The 18698-nt window shown below is 31.0% G+C and overlaps 1 protein-coding gene across 8 annotated transcripts in view; it reads left to right on the forward strand.

Moving 5' to 3' along the window:
- LOC118744526 (venom metalloproteinase 3) overlaps window positions 1-18698 on the forward strand; it is a 175742-nt gene that overhangs the window by 14559 nt on the left and 142485 nt on the right. For all 8 annotated transcript variants that reach the window (XM_036477584.1, XM_036477585.1, XM_036477582.1 and 5 more), the window contains one exon: window positions 3872-4702. The gene's annotated coding sequence lies outside the window, so the exon portion shown is untranslated. The remainder of the gene's footprint in view (window positions 1-3871; window positions 4703-18698) is intronic.

Below are 18698 nucleotides of genomic sequence, written 5' to 3' on the forward strand. Positions count from 1 at the left end.
AGACCGGGTATGGAACAGCTAGCGAAATCAATGTAATGCTAAGCCGCAGCAGGAAGGGGAAGAGAAAAAAAACGTGTTGTGGAAGTATTGAGTAGTAAAAAATGCCATCATTATATGTACATATGTACATACATATATGTATGTGTATTTAACTATGCATACACAAAACTATAAACATAAATTTTTAAACTAAGTTACATCAAAATATATATCTTTTTTATTTGCATATAAACATTAGACTGGGTTCACACTAAGCTTCCAAACTTACTTTTAGAAAAGTTTGGTGTTAAGAAATTTAATTATAAAAGCGGTAAAAATTTAGTTTTCGTAAAATACCGTTAGTTAGTTAGTTCTTGAGTGTAATACAATGAGAGTCACCGCGGTCTGAAGGATCTTTTGTATCTCTAAAAAAGAGAGAGTCCCTAACCCTAACGAATCCAGAAAGGGTCTTGGTAGGCGAATTCTTTATAACAAAGCGTTCGACCACCGAAGCTAGGAAATGGATCAATCTTTGCCTAGCCAAAGCCGGACAGTAACAGAGAATATATTCTGAAATTTCATGATCTTTAAAGCAAAGCCGGCATTCCGGCTCTGTGGTCACACCTATTCGGTGCAAGTGGAATCGCAATCGGTTGTGACCAGCCAGGTCATTTCTATTTTCTAAAATAATATCCTTTCTGTTGAAAGGGTAACCAAAGAGCCTGGCCTATCTAAGGCCTCATCCATTCCCCAGTATTTACTGCGTTCGGAGTGTAGCCACTCAGTAATTACTGCTATCGAAGAGGACTAACTGAGACCACAGAATGGTTCAGGTACCGAAAAGGCAGTTATCAATCATTCTCATGCCAACTCGACGGCGACCTCATTGCCTCCGATTCCTTAGTGGTCTGGTACCCAGCGCAGTTTTACCGTGTTTTTGGCTGCTAAAATTTGTAGCGTGTCAAAGCAATCTCTAACCAGCTTGGATTTCAAAGTCCTGTCAAAGAAATTGACTGTTAATTTTTTCTAACAATAAGACAATTTTTTCAAAAATGCCCTTGATAAGTTTTTTAGGCACCCTATTTACAAATTTTATGTCCAATTAAAACTTTCAGAGTTGACAGCTGTCAAATGGACTCTGAAGTTTTCTAAAAATAAGGAAAATTTACCATAATTTCTACGGCGCGTTATGAGTTTGCAAAATCGCCCCGGCCTAATGTACACATTTATTTATATATATATTAGCGATTGTGTTGATTGCATTGAATGACCGCTTATTCACAGCTTAAACAATTATTACAAATGGTTTTATGTACAAGCGCTCATTTCCAGTATCCACAAACACACGTTGTTGTTGTGATGTGGGTATTGATTTTCCCAGCTGGGAAACGGAGATTACCTGTAGCCACCAATCTGCTGACAAAACTTCTTTATATTGGCTACACCAAAACCTCTTATCACTATTGGGCATATACATACATAGCTTGTACTTATGATATCAACGTACGCCTGTTCATATACATATCTTAAGAAAGTTTCATCTAAAATCATTGAGACTTCATCAGATTTGAAATTCCCTTCTACTTTAGATTTTAAAAGAGTGCTAAGACCACCTAGTATTGTTGACCTGATTTTTTTACTCTGCGTAATCAGATTTTTCGATGATTAGGTGTCTAGATATCGTACATTCCTAGTAAAAAGACTACGTATATTTTACTTTAGCATTGAGTTATACTTTGAATGAATGTTTCGACAGGGTTAAAATCTGAGCGTTAAACAGCAATTTCGCACGGATGACAATAAACTAGTAATAAATCTAGCTTACAGCAAAGGAGCTTTAAACAATTAAAAAAGCAAAGCAAAAACATTTCGAATCAACTAAATATTTAACCGAATGCACGTTTAAAACATTTCGATTTGGTGGAATTAATCCGAAATGGTGTTCGAATAAAAAAACTAAAAAAAAACGACGTGCCTTAGTAGTTGTTTACTATACCATATAACATATTACGAGAGAAATACTACCCTCTTGAGAGCCAAAAACGTAGCTTTATTATTTGCCACACAAATTTAGTAAATTTCCTATAATTTCAGGCAAGAATTGACGAAATAAACGTTTATTTGACGTGTTGATTTCTTAAAATTTTCTTTATCCAAAACTTCGAACAGAGTACCTCCGAAGTTGTACGCTAGAGTTCTAACCTATCATCTATTGTAGTCGAGTCCACCACGTGAGCAAAGTTACTCCTTTGTTTCACATATTATAAGTATTCGAATTCTGAACTTTGAGACAGAGTCATACTATTTAAACTTTCTAAAGAGATAAAATGTGCACAGGTAAAATGTGTAAAATGTAGTAAAATATTCAGTTTCCTTTAACCAAGTGCTAGATTAACCCAATACTGGGCTTAAGCTTACACATTGTCTATATCTAATATAATGAGGATGAGCTTCATTTTGAGCTTTGGGAATACAGTTCGGTTTTCCAAGCTGATATGTTTACAGTCCCCCAAGGCCATGGACTGCATTAACTAGCATAATGGACTTGTTTTAATTTGAATGCTAGGTCGCTCAGGAAAACCTGATGGCTCAGACCTTGGTCCGCAACCAGCCATATCACTTCCATCTACAAACCTCGCAACCACCCACTGCAAAAGGGTGAAAATTTCGTTTAGCAATAACTGAGAGACATTGAGGAAGCCGAAGTTTTTTCAAAAGTCTAAGTTTAACTCTAGTTTTAGGTTACTTTTTCGCATTTTTACTGGATTTATGGCTCAGTGTTGTTATATTTATCGGAATTACTTCAATTAAAGATTTATTAGAGCTCGCTTTGATGGGTATATTCTTTTCAGACGATGTTATAATTATCATTCAAGATTTATGGAGAAAACAGCAAACAAATATAATGGCATTTTATTTTTTATGTTTACAGTCATTCGAAAATAAATTATGTATACATATAATTATACGATATGCGCTTAATAGCAAGGGCAATTGGAATTTATTAAAATATCAATAACGATAACAAAAAGCACAACTATACCATTATTCTGTTTCGATAAAAACAACGATAACGATAATTATGACATATATGTACTATACAATACGAGGCAATAAAGCCAGTAACTATAGAAGCATGACGATGTCGATAATATCAAAGTCGATGAAAATAACGATAGTGACAGCAATATCGATAACGATAACAATATGTGGTTTTAATAAAAAGTTTGATAGCGACAACTGTGTCAAAGTAAATAGCGATAGTCTTTAAACCGATAAATATCGAAATCGATAAAAATATATGTAGCTATAACAATACCGATAACGATAACAAAGGCAATATGATATTTCGATAAAAACGTGGATAACGATAACTCTGCCGACAACAACAACGAAAACAATAACAATATCGAAAAGATGCCTATAAATATCAAAATCCATAAAATTTTCGATAGTTATGGCAAAATCACTAGTTACAAAAATGTCCTGTAACCAAAATAGTGATAAATAACTTAAATACAAGTGCCTCAACTTTTTCAAAATTAATAGAAAATCTCTTTTCATCAAAGTATTGAGCCCAGTTTTATATTAGGGGTGTTCCCTAATCCTTACACGATGTACCGACAGCACGGCTTGCAACGTTTTCCCATAGACGAACCACTTCTACCGTGGAACCCGTGCGCCGTGTGAGGAATTTTTAAGACTTAGAGAATACGCCTATTCCTTTGTATAAGTGCATTTTTAAACACTTTGCTTAGCTTTCTTATAAATCATAGGAGTTTTGTAGTTTTTTTAAGCATTGACCTTATAAAAATTTTTAGTCAATATTTTCTTGTTACAGTACTTACCCTTTTTACTAATTTAAAAACATGTATGCTTCTTCTTCTTTCAGCACATTGAATCATTGAACTCCTGAAAGGAAAAAAACAACGGCAAGAGTCAAAATCAAAGTGAAATTTTGTGTTTAAATAAGAAATACTCGCGCGAATAAGTAAATAAAAAAGGAAGGGTAAACAAAAACATATTTGATTTAAAAAATAAAAATTTTTAATTAAAACTAAGCGACCTAAAAGAAAATAAACAACCGCAAAAGGCGAAGGAAGAGACTCTAACTAAGAAAACCCAACAAACTCGTATTGTTTGCTCAATCAAACACAGTTTCACTTTCAGTTGGTGGCAGTGTTGTAATAGCAAAATCAACAACAACAACAACAACAACGCCACAGCCACAGCAGTAATAATTGCAACAAAAGTGAAGTGCGAAGTGCAAAATTCAACGCCAACTGTAAACATATTTCCATTGAAAAACAGCAACAAAATACACACACACACACAAACAGTGAACAAAGCATTTATACGCATTTTCAATTCGCACATTTTCCAACTTTAAATTTTTGCTCACTACTTTTCGTCGCCAATTTCGGCTTCGTCGATTTTCGTCGTTTCGCTGAAAAATCACGCGTAACGCGTCGTCCTCTATACAAACGTTCGTCTTCTGTCTCTACGCGCTGCTTCTTTTTCTCCAACTTCTGCAACAGCCTAGTCTGTGAGATTGTGTGTAATTTCTTGCCACTTCGTCTTCAGCTAACAATTTGCCACACACAAACACGCATACATACAAACATAGACAACTGTGTCGCCGCCCGCTTGCCGTGTGCGAATTCGCTTTGCAGAGATTTGATTTTTTTTGGATAATTTGCGGGCTTTCAGACTTCAGACTGTGGTAAGTTGATGCATAAGTTTAACGATTACATATTTATGTTTGTGTCCGTATATATATGCATATGTATGTGTGCATGTATGTGTGCATGTTAAGGTGCATATTGCTGTTCTTATTATTATTTAATTAATGAATTTTTATGCAATATGCACATAAAACAATAGCAAGAAAAATGCAAGCTATGAATGAATGTGGAGAAAAATGAGCAAAACCAATGACTGCAACAATTTAATTAGTTTGTGTTTTATGCGCTGAGTTTTTTCTTTTTGTTTTTGTTTAAATTTTTTCCGTTTTGCACATTTTTTTGTTGCATGCAATCGCCGCGCAAAACAACACAAAAAAAAAATGGTGTTACGTATACGCCATGTTGCGCGTTTTGAAATTATATGCGTATGTATGTACATGTGTATGTATGTATTTTGTGTTGTTGTTCATGTTCCAAGTGTAATTTTTTAATTTATATAATTTTTTTTGCAATAGCTTTGCCATGAGTTTTTTTATGTTTCATATTTCATTAAAAAAATAATGACCTTTCATACAAAAAGTAAAAAAATATTTAGTTTTGTTAATTTTTATTAACAAAAATATCACAAAAGAATAGTTAATTTTGAACAGAAGAAAAAATTATCTAAAATTTTTTATTTTCAGTTTCCAAAAAAAAAAAAGAAATTGTAAATCAGATTTCAGATCTTTAATGGCTACCATGGCCGACAATTTTAAGCTTTTCCTTGGAATTGTTTATTTTGCTTATTCGGATTTTCTAAGCGTAATTTTAACGGCCGTGCTAATTTTGCTTATTTCAATGTATACAGCTAAGTACGAACCTCTTAAGAAAATGGTCAAGAAAAAATTTGCTGTTATTTCGTGCGTGTGAATAGTAGTATCCAAGGGATTTTGACATCTCGATCTCGACGAAATAATGGAACACAAAAAAACTTTAGAAAACCATATAAGCAAAATTTTGATTTTCTTGAGCATTTCATTGGAGTTTTTTCGTCGAACTAAAATAAATGTTTACAAATAAAATAGATTTGGCTTTTATAAATTCGTAACTTCAATTGCATTTCTGCTTGGATATAAACAAAAACTTAGTCTCTACGGGAATGCATTGGTGTTACTGAAGAGATTAAAAATAATTAACTCAAATGGAGAATAACGAATATTTAAAAAAAAAAATTAAATTCACTTTAAATTCCGCATTATTTTTAATACTAGTAAAAAAGTGCCAGCTATACCGATACATTAGCGCCACTAGAAATATCAAATTTTGAATTCCGTCTAATCCTTGAGATAGACTGAATAAAGTACAAAACATTAAAATGTATTTACATACATATTTGCAAGCATATTTACTAATGTTTTAGTGCTTATCTAAGCGCTTAAAATTGCTTTTTGCTTGCACATACATTTCTAAAATATGTATTACTTTTCGTTTGTGTTTTTTTATTTTCTCCTATTTGGCTTTTTGTTAACATGTTAAAATTTTTCACCGCTATTTAGATTTAAATTTTATCTTCTATAAAATAATACTATATTTTTTTTTGATTTTTTGCACATTTTGCCCCTTTTTGATTTTGGTACTTAGTTTTAATTTCGATTCGTAACTTAGTGAACTTCGATACAACATAAATATTTGCCTGAAAATTTACAAATTCTAAAGTCTTTTTTATGAATTTAATTTAAACGAAATTTTCCCTGCAAAAAAAATCTCATGATAACCATAGTTACTCATTCTTTGGCGCGCATACACAGCCCTTCTAAGTGTTTTATAGTTTACATATTTGGAATTTTTTTTGTCGAGCGAAAAATGGCAGTGAAGCCAGCGGTTTGTCTCCAATTCAAACTCCTCAAGGGATGAGAGAAAATTCTTCAAAAATAAACCATCTATCCAGTCGGAAAAATCAACCAACACCTACATATATATTTTTTTTTAATGATTCTTAATCATTTTCCACCAAACGTCTTCCAAAAAATTTATTATTTTACTTTTACTACTTCAATTTTGTACTATTTTTTTTCTAGTTTTCTTTTTTAATTCTATGTAAAAATTTTGTGTTAGTACTTTATTATTATTTTTTCTTGTTTTTGCATAAATGACATTTCCACTTACAAAATTTTTGTATTAGTTTAAGTCACGTTTAACCTTGACAGCAAGCATTTCTATGAATTTTACTTTCTGCTTATCATGCAGACGATTTAATTCGAGGTTATAGGAAAGCAGATATGAAATGTGCACTTTGCTGGTACTTCTTTTGTTTTTTTTTTTTGATTTTGAAAAGAAAAGCATACATAGCATTTACCAACAAAAAAGAAATTACATACTTGACCAAGCAAAATTCATTACCTGGTGGCACAGTATAAGTTTTTATTTATTTTTATTTTATTTGGTTTTTATTTTTGAGAAGAAGAAGAAAACCCTTCTTCTTTTTTATGTGGAGTTCAACCAAACACGCCAGTCGTCTCTCTTCTGTGCCAGTCTCTTTTCTAGTTGCAGTTGCTTGGTTTTGTATATCGATCAGGTAAAATTTTTATTGTAGAGCTGAACGAAAGCATTCTGATTTGCACATAAAACAAATAGTATGCAATATAAAATGGAAATGGAAGGGGTGTGGATATTAATGACTCGCGAATCTATTAATCAAATTTATACCAAATTTGATCAAAAAAATATATATATTTTTTTTTAATTTGCGCCTCTTTTTCTAGAATTGGTGGACTTTAATAAATATAAACCGATTGTGACTTTCTTTTGGATGTATGTTTTTATGGTAAAAAACAGCATATAATCTGAATTTCATCAAGATCGAATAACATTTACTATTTCCGCCCAACAAGAGCTGTGGGCGTGGCAGCTCGTCGACATTTACCATTTTCCACATTTCTTCACTATTAAGTGCATAATAGCGTATATACGAAATTTCAGCGAATTTGTAGTACGGTTACTACTTTTGGCCGCAGCTTATATGTGGACGTCCCACTGTGCACCTTAATGTACATCCCTTCTTTGAAAATATACACACTTATTTCACTTTATTTCACTTTTTCTAACTTCATGTAAATTTATTTTATTTTATTTCAACCTCTTTATTTTTTTTTCAACACCATTTTTGTGTTTATTTTCGGTGAAAGTGCAACATAATTACTCACGCCCTTTTTGGCTTTCAATCATCAATACATGTCTGGCATGCCGCCCCTTAACACTTCTTCACACTTCCGTTTGTAAGATTCGTTTAATTTTGTTAATTAGTTAAACTCCGTTGCTTCAGCCATCTTAGCATGTCTGTCACTCGTGTACATATTTTTCATTTACTTATTGTTGTTTTCGGGTGTTTGTCCGATTTCATTTTGGCGATAATTTTTAACAGATAATTTATATTCAATTACCGAACAACTGTAAATGCCTTTTGCTTTGGTTGGTATTTCACCAGTTGCTGTTAGGAGTATTCGTTGCAGTCGTCGCCTGTCAACCAGCGGTCATTTGGTTAGTAATGTAGTGTGATAAATCCGTGAATGTTAGGGATTAAGTGGAAAGTGGAAAAAAATTGTTTTTGTTTAGTGTTTTGGGAATTTTATTTCATCTGATAATATGGATGTTTAGTCATACTTTTTTTTTTGTTTGAAAAAAAGGTGCTGATTTTATTCTTTTGTCTAAAAGTGCTTGTTTTTACTTGAAATATTTGTTTTCGTATTTTGTATTTTTTAGGAGATGTTATTTATTGCTAGCTCTTGTACTAGAATTTTCCACACTCGAAAAATTATCCGAAATCATTTTCAGATTTTTTTTCTTACAGTTAAAAAAAAAAAATCGAATGCATACTTGTTGCGTTTTGCATTCCTGAGAAGTAGATTTTTAAAATTCTTTCGCAATATCTCGCTGCCAAGCAGTTATTTCACCTATTTAAAATGTGTTTGTAGTCTCTGAATTTTCGCGTTGTTCCTATTTCTATGCACCCGTCTTTTGTATTCAACCCAGCCCACTCATTTGCAGTCAAGGTGCTAGTTCCGCTTCGGGCCTGCATACTTTACAAGTTGAACACCTGAGAGCCGAAGCTCAAAGCAAATCCGTTGCCATGGATGTTACATTGTTTTGTATACAAAGAGTTGGAAAATATTTTCATTTACTTATGTATTTGCATTTTTTTTCAAATCTAATTTATTTATATTTATTTCGTACTGTTTGTTGTTTTTGTTGTTCATTTGTGCTTTGAGAGTAGCTAAAACAATGCAATTGTTAAATTGTTGCATCAACAGTGAAAAATCAGACAGTCAAGTAGGCATACACTCTGGCAGATTGGTAGACAGATAGGCAAAGACATAAGATACAACAAAGACAAATAAACGCAGAGAGAGGGGTACGAGTGAGGTTTGTGTTTTTACGTAATTTTTTGATGCTGTAACTTTTTTGTTTTGTTTCTTTTTTACTTGCAAGTTTTTGCTTTTTATTGTGCCACTTTATATTTATATTTGCATTTAGATTTTCATATTGTCTGCAATAAAGCCATATTTTAACTGCATTTTTTCAATGCCTTTCCCTCTGAGTAGTCTTTTAGGTTATGCACCTTTTCTTTGTTAATTTTTAAAGTGGCGAAGCCCACTTGAAAAGAGTGTCAAAAGGGCGAACAAAAAAGGAAAAAAGAAGAAAATATTTATTACATCTACACATAAAGTATTGTGACCTTTTTGTGTTGCTTTTGCAGGGCAAAGGAGAAAATTATTATTATTATTTAATAGCAGAGCGGTTAAATTTCCATTACGATTAGTAATCATTAATTTTTTGCACTTTTTAATTTTAATGATTAATTTAATTTTCTTACATAACCTAGCAATTAATAATTAATTACAATTAAAGATAATAAAAAAATCATGATTAATTGTCATTAAAAAAATAATCAAATATTTAAAAATTATCAAATAATTAGAAATAATCAAACTAAATCAAATTATAATTTTTTTATTTCTTTTTTTTTGTTATTATTTAATTATTTTTCATTATTTGATTGTTTTTAATTATTTATAATTATGTGATTATTTTTAATTATTTTTCCTAGAATGAATAGATGAAGCTGTGTTTGGAGGTCAAATTTGTAGAAGTTAGAATTAAATAACTTAAACCAAATTCAGAGGACGAGTAAATATTAGTACTGTAGTTTACAAGCAAGAAATGGCAGACATTGTCAACAGAAATAATTATGTAGAGGCAACATTGGAGCAGATCTAACATATAGACACAAGTACATACATATGTAGGTATATTATTTGCAAATTGGCCGTGTTTTTGTTATTCTCGTTGTGCATTTAGCTTATGTTACGGTATTTATTCTCATCATATGTATATTAACTGCGATGCGTGTTATTCACAAGTTGAAATAAATCATAAAATCGTGAACAAAATCAAGAATGATTGAAAATAATCAAAATAATTATATTGATCATCCAATTAAAAAAATCAAAGATAATTGAAACTAATCAAAAATAATGAAATAATTGTATTGAAAAAATCAAAAATAAATGGATATAAACAAATACTGTAATTGAAAAATTCAAAACTAATTGAAAATAATCAAAAATAACAAATAATAATTAAATTAAAATTAATCAGTTAATTAATTTCTTTGTTTGAGAGTAATTAGTCACTAGTCATTAAAAGGTGCAAATAATACTAGTTAATCATTAAACTGTAAAACATGCTTCAATTAATAAACATTAGGATTATTATTCACTATTTAACAGGTCTGTTTAATGGTGACATTTTTTAATGAATTTTTGTAATTATTATAAGGTATTTTATAGTGCCCATCAATAATACTGGTGATATTTCAAACATTTAAATTTAATTTTCTGTATAAATAGTTTTGAATGAAAAATATATTTTGGTTGGTAAAGAGAAATTCATTTACTAATTTGATGGCTTTTTAAAAGATCTGTTCTAACAGAACATATCACTAACGCCAGTTTTGCAATCGCTTAAAACTTGCACTTTATTGTACTAAAACTTAATGGGCTATAAGAGCGAATACTCAAAGAAATTCAAAAAAAAAAATTTAAAAAATTTTACATTTGTAATGTACTTATTTTACAAATTGTTGTAGAGTGCACCCCTTAATACTATATATGTACTTAAATATTGCGCAATACTAAGAGCTACCATTGTGATTTTTTTTTTGAGATGGCATATTTTCAAAAACTATTTTTTGTTATCAAAAATTTGTAAGTGAAAAGTTGTTCAAGAAAAAAATTTAAAAAATATTTGTTTTCATAGAGAATTTTGATGTATGTATGTGTCATTTTTTTCAATTTCAAATTTTAAAAATCTTAAACAAATCAAACACATGCAGTTTGAACCCCGTCCATTTTGGTATGGAACGCCCCTTATATGTATATTTTTTATCATTTAAAAAACTTTTCAGTGTAGTTACAAAGCCGTTATAATCGTTATTTTACTTAGAAAAATTTTAAGACATTACGACGTTTAACATATCTTGTGAATCAATCAAATGTAACATAATGTGAAAATTAAAAAAAAAAACAAGAAAATTTCTTCAGTTAAATTAAGGAATATGTTTATTAACTTTTTGTAATTTTTTAGCTTAGAAAAGTTAATTTCTTTTTAATCTCAACAAACCATATTTCTGTTAACCAATTCTTTTTCCACGAAAAATTGCCCACTTTTAAAAGCCTCCCGCCACCAAATGCCAAATAACCTCCAACGGCGTTTTGTTTATAAAAGAAGCAATTAACAACAGGTGTCACCCAACTCAGCATTCTGTCGTATTTTCAATGACATCAGCGAACATTTTTGCTTGAAACCAAAGCAAGGAAAAATAAACAATTAAAAACAAAAACATCTTATGCATTGACAATCACCGCAATATCACTGCTTGCATATTTATTTAATTTAGTAGCAACTGTTGCTGTCAATGTCAATTAATGCCAGCCAAGTCGAAATCAAGACAAAGCCAAACCAAAAGCCACGCCGAACACAGCTGAGCCACCGAGCACATTGTGAGCTGCTTAGCTTAGCCATAGCGGCATATTGTAATGTCAGCACATTTCACCAAATGACAAAATAAGCATAACGACATACCTACATACATACGTTTGTATATGTGAACTTATATAAAAATGTATGTATACTATATGTGTAGTTTTTGCTATGCAGGGCATTGGTGACAAGCGCGACAAGTGGCCAGCAGCAGCCGCAGCCGATTTTTAGTACAAACAAGTAGACTGGGTTGTTGGTTGAGTAGTTAGGGGCTGAATAGTTGAGGAAAATATAGCAAATTCTTGGTATTTATTAATGAATGAGAATTTTTAAATTCTAGGTATTACTTTTTTATCATTTATTTGTCAAAATAAATAAATAAACAAATATTTCACAGTAAAATTTTTGCGACAAAAACAAGTTTAACATATTTTTAATCTCAGTCGGCTCCGAAGGACATAAATTTTGCAAAAAATTTAAGTGAATTAAATACGCCCGTTAAAAAAATATAATATAAAATTTAATCAAATTAAAGGAAATTGAAAAAATGTTGTCCCTAAAAAGTGATAATTGGGATGGGGTTGCCACCTAATTGGCTAAGCAGGAAATAAATTCATAAGTTAAGTACACCACCTTATTACCTTCATTTTAATGAATGTAAAGCTCGTAAAAGATTTTCACATGGGTAGCAACTTGAAGATACAGTTTAGAGCCCGGTTGCCACCTACGCTTTAAGTACCAAAAGTATCAGAATAAGGGAATTGAAGAAAAATACTATAATTTTCAATACAACAATTTGCTTAAAGATCGATCTTGCTTTGCTTGACAAAGTTGAGACCTAGTATGTAAAACAATTTGAAAAAACTAAATATAAAGATTTCAAATCTCGAAAAAATTAAATGAACAAATTTTTTATTGAATACCATGTATTTACGTTAGAAATATTTGTATTTCAATTTGAATAATATTTGCTTTGCAAACACTCACATATTTATTTAAAGAAATTTACTTCAAATTTGAGAACAAGTATTAGAAATAAGATTTTTAGGGCCGGTTTCTCAACTTGGTTTTAAAATTTCCCTGCCCGTTAAAAAAATTTTGCTCTGAAAGAATGTGTTTGAAGGGTAGATAAATTTTAAAACCGACTTAAGAAACCGCCACTAAATGGGTTAAAGTAGCAAAAAAATAAAATAAATTTTTTGGCGAAAGCTGAAAATGGAATTTTCTATTTTTAATTTTTTCGAGAAATGTTAAAAATATAGAAACCTAGTAGTATGGAATTTCGTAAAATTTATAATAAGGAGAGGAAAATATAAATTTTAATTTTTTGAAAAAAAAATCACGAATAAAAAATCTGATTTACAATCAATGGGAAATATGTTAATAACAGAATGTAGTTTCAATTCAAAAATATTTTTTTTAATTACTTAATTTAATTAAAAGCTCTTCATATTATTGCATTGTATCTACCAGCTCTCAAGAAAAGTTAAAAATGCTATATGCAAAAACCTCCAAGAAAGAAAAAATAAACTTTCTCCTACTAAATTTTCTTAATTCAGTTCGCAGCTTTCAAGAAATAAATTTTCAAGCGCCAGAAAGAATGACAATTTTTATTGAGATATTTCCGGAGAGCTACATAAACACTAATGCCGAATTCCCACTATATTTAACGCAATGGCACGTGTATTTTTTAATCAATTTTGCATTTGATGTCTGGTGGAAAGTGAGCATAACCTTATCTAAAAATAAAAATAAATAAAAATTATTTTCGAACAGAAATTAGATTAGATTGTGTTTGATTCAAATGTTAAAAAAAATTTAAATTTACAATTCCTGTAAAATTAAAAAAAAACATTAAATTCTGATTTACAATCAACTTGAACGAATATTTGCAGTCTCTATGTTTATGAACACCGAAGTTTTAATATTTTTTTGTAATTACATCAAGATTTTGTTTTGCCTAAAAATGGTTGTTTAAGAAAGATAATAAAATATTAAGAAATAGAAGATACAAAAAAATCGAAATAGGTATTTAAAAATAAAAATATGTATGTATGTACTGGTAAAAAAAATGTAGGTCGTAAAAAACTAAAAACATGCTTTTGTAGGCATCAGAAGATCAAAATTGGTTATCCAAGCTTAACTAATAAGTAAATTAAATTTTATAAAATCACAATGTAACAGAAATTGCACTCTCAACAAGGCTGCATAATCACATCCAGGCAAAGGCAGGCGACTAGCCACACACACAGAAGGTGAAAACATGCAAAGTGCGCCAGCCATTCGATGTGTGTTTGCAATATTTACATAGTAAGACTATCTGGCTGTATGCGTATGAGACCGAAAAACTACTACTTGGCTTCCGCATCATTATGCCAACACTTGCAACATGCCGCCAACCAGGCGACCGGCCGCAGCACTGCGAAAACTTTTATTTGTTATTAAACTCTTTCGCTTTTCATTGTTGCTGAGGACTTGTGTTGTTGCTGTAACAGTTGTTTTATTGCGGCATTTGCATTTGTTGTGGTTACACACCGTGCAGTAGCTTTCTGTCTTTCTCTTTTAAATCTTGTCAGCTGTTGCGTTTGCTATTATTTTGCATACATTTTATTGTTTTTAGTTTTCATTTTTGGCGCACTGGTTAGCTAACCAGCCGGATGGTAGCAGCGAATGTTGTACACAGAGACTTAGGTGACAAAGCTGCTGAGCGTTTGTAGGACTGAGCTCCAAAGACCAAGTGAGCTAGTCAACCGCAGCATTGGCCTAACGAATACATATTACCGTAATTTAATTTCGTCTTTCACCTTTCTTTCTTCCTGCTGTCACTCAGTGTTACACATTAATTTCTTTATGCTTTTTTTGCACCATTGTTGCTGTCACCACAGTGACATTAATAAAATGTGGCGATATTTGCATATTAGTGGAGGCTGCTTAGTGGTAGAAAGGTAAAGTGAGTTGAGATAAATGGTTTGGTTGGAAAGCAAAATTAAGCAATTTAGTTGGGAGAGTTAGTTGTGAAGTTAAGTTTATTGCTCGGCCAATTTAAGCTGATATGCAAGAAGTAATTTAGCGTAATAATTTAGAGACTGATATACAAATCTTGGTTATTTTATGTAACAGACGCTGAAAATTTTACTTCCGTCGGTCACTGAAGACAGGTCAGTGGCATAGGTACTTCTTTAAGCTAAAATAAAATTCTGTGAATCAAAATTCTTTGTGTAGATCTTGCTCGATGAAGAGCCCAATAATAGAGCTTCTGAATTCTGTTCAGCTTAGTACCATCCCCCGATAATTCGATAAAAATTCCATAAAATACAATATTTCATAAAAAAGTTTACTTCAAGCTACTCCGCTGGTTTATTTTAAGAAAGAGGATTTATAAGAAAACAAGTCCTTAAGACGAGCCAGAAGAAACTTAAATGAATATTCGAAGTAAGAGATTGTATAGGGTTGTAAGATGGGACGAACAGGTCCATTTTGCTAATAGATGTTTGTACTCAAAATCAGCTAGACTTTAAAAAAAACTGGGCAGTCAATCTACGATCTCTCAGTATCTATAAGAAATGTACTTGAGATAGAACGATTTCTGACGAGGAGCGACCGCAAACTGGGTTCGAACCCAGGCCTTGCGGACTGGTAGCACGCACTGCTAACCACTACACCACTTAATTACTTATGGCGCCAAAAAATTTACGTTAGGTCCCCAGCTTTCCGATCATGAACTGACAATTTTATACCACACATCCCAGAAAGGAGAATGGGATTTCATGTGACACCTGAAATCTGATTGCAGGCAGAATAACTAGATACCACTTTCGGAAGGAGCGTCGATATGTTTATCGATCTAACTATCTTTGTCGCTGTCGATATACATATTTAGTGATCTACTTATGTATTTATCGATTCTCCTATATATTCATTTAGCTGTCAACTTAAAAATATTTTTCACCCTTTTTATCGATATATTTATGGCAACTGTCATCGTTAGAAATTTTTCTTGGTATTATTATCCAAATATTTATCAGGACTGTTATCGATATATTGAATTTTTATCGATATATATATATATATATATATATATAAATTCTCATAAAAAATGTTTATCGGTCTTCTTGATAATAAATTTATCGATCTTCTTATTGAGATATTTATCGACTTATTGGTATTAATATCGAAATACATACGGTATGGAAGAAATAATATAAACTTTTATTTTGACCAGCTTTGGCTTTACTTCTTTTGTTTATTCGATGTTTCCTATTTTTTTATAAAAGTCTAGCGCTTTATATAACAAACATAATATAAACCACCTTTGTACAAAAATTATAAAAATTCAAAAAATTTTACCAAAATTCCCCAAAAATTTCAATCTTTTTATTCATAATTTCATACTCGCCTACTTAATGACATTAAAAAAAAAAACAATACTAGAAGCTTTTAATTTGTGTATTACTGTAGTACGATTATTAACCATGCAGCGATTCAGAGTCGCCCAAGGTCAGCCCCCGGATAGTCCCTATTGTTACTTGGAGTGGTCGAAAGCTAACATTTTCGATGCAAACGAATGTCAAATTTTACCGGTGAAGGCTCTCAATGGCTCTCCCATGTAAACTCTAACGAAAGTAGAGTTGTTTTCACAAAATTATTTATTTTTGGGCTACGATTGCTAAAATGCTTGTAACAAGTACTAACCTGTTTATTTAACAAAAGCCCAATAGCCATTAACGCCTCATCAATCACTTGCTCATGGTCCAATTATGGTAAACATCACATATTAAGTAACGCCATTATAAGCTCCTATGCCCACATATATTTTGGATGTATGTAATCATGCTGAGATTTTACTAATTTAACTCTCAATAAAACAAAGCAAGCAAAAAGGAGAACACAAAACCCATTAAAATGTGTGTGAACGCTGGAAATAATTAATATTAAATATTACTTAAGAAGCCTTAAAACCATAATGAGCCAGTTAAACTAGATAGACTAGAGGCTGGTTAAAAACAAAAATACGCGAGTAGAAGTAAAAAAAGCAAAGCAACACAAAAACGTTGTAACAACAAACATGATATGTATAAAAAAAAATCAGCAAAATTAAGGATTTTGTGGAGGAGCTAAACAGTTTACTTTTGCTGAAAAAAACAGCTACTAATGCCAGCTAAATATTTAACATTTAAAAAAATGTATAGCCCCAAACATGTTTAAGAATCTCAAACAGGCTTTGGTACTACAAAAAACAGCTTATTTTTACAGTCACTTATTTAAATAGATAAACATGTTTGACGTGTAAATACCAAAATGACAAAATTGAGCTGAATACCATTTCTCTGTATGCTTTATTGCTATACTGTTTAGTATAAGAGCCATTATAGCAAGAGTTGTATACCAAGCAGTTATCAAAATAAACAATAAAATTATCGACATTTATTAATGATCATCACTGTACGGCCAAATGCCGGCAAAATTGTGCCTGCATCAATTTGACTACTTTTTTTCTCAATAACTCTGCCACAGAAAAACTTGCTTTATTTATGTTTGTTAACCCTTGGGCTAGAAAAATTATGTATGTAAATTTGAGTAAAAAAAACATGTTAAATCAAAGAGTAGCGTTCAGTGGTGTGACTAGTTATGTCACTAAAGTTTGTAGCTGCTTAATGACGTATTTCCTGGAATTTAAATTAATTGTGTTGAATATTTATTTGATTGCAAAAGTGATGGGTATGACTTCAGTTCATACTTATTTTTAAGTTGTACATTTATCTACGAGTATTAATAAAATCTAGAAATCTAAATGTTCGCTGTATCTTTCTTTCCATGCGTAGTATGTGCTTACATTGTCAACAATTCGTACAAAAGACTTATGCCACGAACTTACGGATACTTCATATGAATGAATACTTGCTAGTATTAAAGATTTCCTTAAACTGATGTTGGATTAAATGAGGAAATTCACCACTCTCTTGCGCTTTGATTTTGCATAATTTCTTGCGCATGGAAACATATTTGTAATGAAATAGAAATTGAGCAATTTTCTACTCAACTTTAATGCATGAAAGCATATAAAATTGAACTTGATTTGTCTGCAACTTTTCACTCTATTACGGTTTGCAGAAATTGTGAGCAATCATGATTAAATATTCACTCCCATTATATAACTGTAAATTTGCAAATTGAGTGCTATAATTTTTGCGGAAAGTATGAAGATAATTTTTTTTTAAACAAATGTGTATAGCCAATGATGTGGAAAATGATTTCAAATGCGAAACTATGCAGTGTCCGAAAAATGCCAATAAAATTTAAAATCACAACAAACAGTATTAGTGCATGCTAATTTTGAGATTTAAAAGACTGAAAGTAAACTATTCTCAACCATTGAAACTTTGCAGGAAATGTTTTCTTTGCCTCTTGTCTTTGAATTGCAATTTAAAGCAAATTTTTCGAGTCGTTTTTGCCTAAAGCTTTGCCTTTCTTGTATCTAATTGACAAGCAAATAATCAAAAAAAAAAGTGGCAAACCCAATTAAATTCACTTTCATAAATCGCAAAATTCGCCACGAGCAAAGTGTGAAAGGCTTACTTATGTGCAACAATAATTTTACTGCAATAATAAAACGATAGACTGCATTGCGTGTCATGACTGTAAGGCATTAAAAATGCTTTCCGAATAGTTCGACAGCGCAAAACGTTGCAATATTTGCCGAAGGCGAAGTAAAGGAAAACTAAAATTTATGAAGTCAGTTAGGAAAGATAGAGCAATAACTAAAATACGCCAGCGAAATGTGAATTTGGAGTACAAAGAAAACGAAAAAAAAAATGCAAAGAAATTAAATAAATTACATATTTCAAAAAGGAAATAAAATAGATAAAAACATGAAAGTAAACATGAAATATTAACTGAAATCAAATAAAAAAACTTAAACAAAATAAAAAATTTATAATATTAAATGAAATCAAATAAAAAAAATTAGAACAAAATAAAATAAAATAAAATAAAATAAAATAAAATAAAATAAAATAA

Source organism: Rhagoletis pomonella, unplaced genomic scaffold (genome assembly GCF_013731165.1).
Source record: "Rhagoletis pomonella isolate Grant_MI unplaced genomic scaffold, Rhpom_1.0 Rhpom_scaffold_00008, whole genome shotgun sequence".
Taxonomy (NCBI): Eukaryota; Metazoa; Arthropoda; class Insecta; order Diptera; family Tephritidae; genus Rhagoletis; species Rhagoletis pomonella.